Source organism: Oncorhynchus nerka, unplaced genomic scaffold (genome assembly GCF_034236695.1).
Source record: "Oncorhynchus nerka isolate Pitt River unplaced genomic scaffold, Oner_Uvic_2.0 unplaced_scaffold_5888, whole genome shotgun sequence".
Taxonomy (NCBI): Eukaryota; Metazoa; Chordata; class Actinopteri; order Salmoniformes; family Salmonidae; genus Oncorhynchus; species Oncorhynchus nerka.
This window is the reverse complement of record NW_027035425.1, coordinates 5,676-10,040: the sequence shown is the minus strand read 5'-3', so window position 1 is coordinate 10,040 and position 4,365 is coordinate 5,676. Positions and strand designations below refer to the sequence as shown.

At 38.0% G+C, this 4,365-nt stretch overlaps 1 pseudogene; it reads left to right on the top strand.

Moving 5' to 3' along the window:
- The first annotated feature begins 419 nt into the window (after positions 1-419).
- On the top strand, positions 420-1,284 carry LOC135566325 (phospholipase A and acyltransferase 4-like; annotated as a pseudogene).
- Positions 1,285-4,365: the final 3,081 nt, after the last annotated feature.

The window sequence follows — 4,365 nt, the reverse complement described above, 5'->3', positions numbered from 1 at the left end:
TATTCTGTTTTCTTAAATTCATGACGCGTACAATACTACTGAGTCATGACTGAAGAACTTTTTGGTTCCTGATCATTTCCTTTCAGAACTGTATATACTTGCTTTAACAGATGGTGTCTAGCAACATTGTGCCAATACACAGATTGCTAAATCATTCTTAATGGTTTCATCATTTCTTTATTTTCAGTTGAAGAAAACGGACCAAGGGATCTCGAAGATATTCAGAGAAGACTACCAGCACTGGCTTTGTCGTTAGTGATGGCTTTGTTCCACCTGGCCCTACCTCATGAGTAATACTCTTAGTGTGTACTTAACAATATACTATAGATATAAGTACATTCAACTCAACGACACTGATGATCATCCTGTGCCCCCTCCCTTAGACCTTTCCCTCACCCATGTCTCTTTTTTGCTCCCAGCCGAGGACCTGGGCGGAGACCAACTGGCATGATGTCTGTGCTCAGTGACCAGGCTAAGGTGAAGAAGGAAGAGATCTGGGACGTGGGGCATGATCGGTGGTGCGTAACAACCAGCTGGATGAGAAGTACCAGGTCAGGCAGGGCACAGCACAGGTCCCAAAATGGCACCCCATGGGCCTCTGGTGGCGTAATGAACTATGTAGAAATAAGGTGCCATGGGACCAGATAATGATCCTGAAGTTCGCTTAGGATAGGGTCTGCAAAACGGCTTAAGTTGTTTTGCTAAATGGCATGTATTATATTATCATTATAGGTCAGACCCACATGAGATACTGAGGGAAGCCCAGGCCTATGTGGACCAGGAGATGCCCTACTGTGTCTTCAGGGGAAACTGTGAGCACTTTGTCACAGATCTGAGATATGGGAAGGCTGAGTCTCGACAGGTAGGTACAGTGGACTGGTGCTCAGCGCTAGTTGTACTGTGCTCAGCGTAGTATTTTTGTGAGTAGTAATAACAATCTCAACTTGGTCAAGACACACGTGAGTGTAGAGTAACTGGTGTACTTGTTGTTATACATTCAAAGCATCTATGCTGTGATACTGTTTCTGAATCAGTCAGTCATTCATTCATTCAAATTAATGTTAAGTCTTTTTTTGCCCAGGTTCGTCAGGTTGTGCAAACTGTGGGAATGGCTGCAATGGTGGGCTTCGGAGTCCTTGCTGTTGCAGGTATCGCAGCGGCCATCTTTGGAGGTGGAAGCAAGAAGAAGAATGAAGAAAAAGAAGAATATAAGTGACCCACTGTATAATAGCTTCCTGAGCAGCCAGTCACCAATAAGCCTAATAGATTATTTTTTTAACTACAGTACTGCCATCGTCACTTGTATAATTCTGGGGCTTTCAGAAGGAAGGGTTAAGTATTTCCATAATATTTTTTATAGTTCCACAGACATGAATTGAAAGCACAAAAGGAGGAAAAGTGTCTGGTTATAATTCCAAGGTATACAGCCTTGAGGGGCCATAACCTTACAGGCTGCTAGACTAAACTAGCTGTTTTTTTTATTTTTTTTATTGTCAGTTACTTATAAGCAGTGGTGGAAAAGTACCCAGTTGTCATACTTGAGTAAAAGTTAAGATAACTTAATAGAAAATGACTCAAGTAAAAGTGAAAGTCACCAGTAAAATACTACTTTAGTAAAAGTTTTAAAGTATTTGGCTTTAAATATACTGAAGTATAAAAAAGTAAATGTCATGGATAAAATGTACTTAAGTATCAAAAGTGAAAGAACTGGACTGCATAATGTTCTTGTTTTTAATTTTTGGTAGCCAGGGCATGCTCCAACACTCAGACATCATTTACAAACAAAGCATGTGTTTAGTGAGTCAACCAGATCAGAGGCAGTAGGGATGACCAGGGGTGTTCTCTTGATAAGTGTGTGAATTAGACAATTTTCTTGTGCTGCTAAGCATTCAAAATGTAATGAATACTTTCGGCTGTCAGGGAAAATGTATGGAGTAAAACGTCCATTTTCTTTAGGAATGTAGTGAAGTAAAAGTTGTCAAATATAAATAGTAAAGTACAGATATCCTAAAAAACTACTTAAGTAGTACTTTCAAGAATTTTTAAGCAGTGGTGTAAAGTACCTATGAAGTTTCCCTACTAAAGTTTTAACATATTTATGTAGACTCTTTATAATGGGATAAAATGGTATTCCACTGAAGTTCTAATGTTTCTATCATGAAGCAAATTGTCTAAAGGACCCAGGGCTTTCGAGTGGCACAGCATCTCAGTGCTAGAGACATCACTACAAACCCTGGTTCGATTCCAGGCTGTATCATAACCGGCGCACAATTGGCCCAGCGTCGTTAGGTTTGGCTAAATAAGAATTTGTTCTAACTGGACGGCCTAGTTAAATAACAAAATAAAAGGACCCCACAGAACTACTCCTGGTTAGGGTTGAAGTGGATACATCTAATGCTGCTTGTATAACGTCATAATGACTGACAGCATTATGAACAGGTGCATCAAAGCAGTGACCAAGAGACTGAAAAACAGCTTCTATCTCAAGTCCATCAGACTGTTAAATAGCCATCAGTAGCACCTTAGAAGCTGCTGTCCTATAAATGGTTTTAATTTGGAAGTTTACATACACCTTAGCCAAATACATTTCACAATTCCTGACATTTAATCCAAGTAAAAATTCCCTGTCTTAGGTCGGTTAGGATCACCACTTTATTTTAAGAACACGAAATGTCAGAATAATAGTAGATAGAATTATTTCAGCTTTTATTTCTTTCATCACATTCCCAGTGGGCCAGAAGTTTACATACACTCTTTCCGAGGTCTTGGCTGATTTATTTTGATTGTCCCATAATGTCAAGCAAAGAGGCACTGAGTTTGAAGGAAGGCCTTGAAATACATCCACAGGTACACCTCCAATTGACTCAAAGGATGTCAATTAGCCTATCAGCAGCTTCTAAAGCCATGACATCATTCTCTGGAACTTTCCAAGCTGTTTAAAGGCACAATCAACGTAGTGTATGTAAACTGTCCCACTGGAATTGTGATACAGTCAATTATAAGTGAAATGATCTGTCTGTAAACAATTGTTGGAAAAATGACTGCATGCACAAAGTAGATGTCCTAACCGACTTGCCAAAACTATAGTTTGTTAACAAGAAATTTGTGGAGTGGTTGAAAAACTAGTTTTAATGATTCCAATCTAAGTGTAGGTAAACTTCCGACTTCAACTGTACATAGACTTGAAATCGCTGTCCACTTTAATAATGGAACACTGGTCACTTTAATAATGTTACATATTTTGCATTACTCATCTCATATGTATATTCTACTGTATCTTAGTCTATTCCTCTCAACATTACTCGTCAAATATTTATATATTCTTAATTCCATTCCTTTACTTCGGATTTGTGTCCATTGTGAGTATTGTTGTTAGATGTTACTGCACTGTTGCAGCTGGAAACACAAGCATTTTGCTACACCCGCAATAACATCTGCTACACATGAGTATGTGACCAATAAAATTGGATTTGAACAAATTCTTACTTTATTTAAATGTTTGATTGAAAATATTTGAAATCATAACTGGTGTTTCATCTTTAAAAAGAGTTGAAGAGTTTGTTTATTAAATATTGATTAACTGAATCTTATTAGCATTTTATCTTAGTAGATTTAGTCTTGACATCCTCTTTGATTTATATTTTTAAATGTCTACTTAACTTATACTTGTCTTAGTAAACAAAATAAACACCTCTGTTGGCCCACTGCAAGTCCCAGAAGGAACTTCAGTGGATTTGGATGTTGACTCTTGCGCAGAAGTAGAAATTGTTCTGAACATCTTTGTAAAACAGTGCACAGCCTTTCACATTAAACACAGACTGTGTATTTTATTGTCATGGTTTGTTTTGGAATTGTTCACATGGTACACAAGATTCCGCCTTTATAAAACAATGCATCTGATTTTACTGTCTTCTTCCATATGAACTTCCCTCCCTCCCCATCCACAACATATTTAAAAATCACAGCACAGCTCATCTGACCACATAACACCAGTAAATAGTGCTGCCATCAAACAAAGGCACAAACAGAACCTTCCCTTGACCTACCCAACTCTAAAAAGATAGTTGATGGGTAGAATTATTTTGCACTTTATGATTTGATATTAAATAACTCAGTGACTCCATAAATATATAGGAGGAATCTACAATTTGACTTGAGCCCGTTTGAATCTGTTTATAATTGTATAATTAGCCTAACAGTAGTAATTATCGTGTTATGGGTCAGTTGGAATGATTGATGTGCATTGTGTTTGGGGACAGGTAAAGTACAAAGTCTGAGTACCAGAATGATTCCATGAGGTTGAATAGGAGCCATGTGTCTGGGGTTAAGGCTGATGGATCCTAATAAATGTTCTAGAGCACTGTC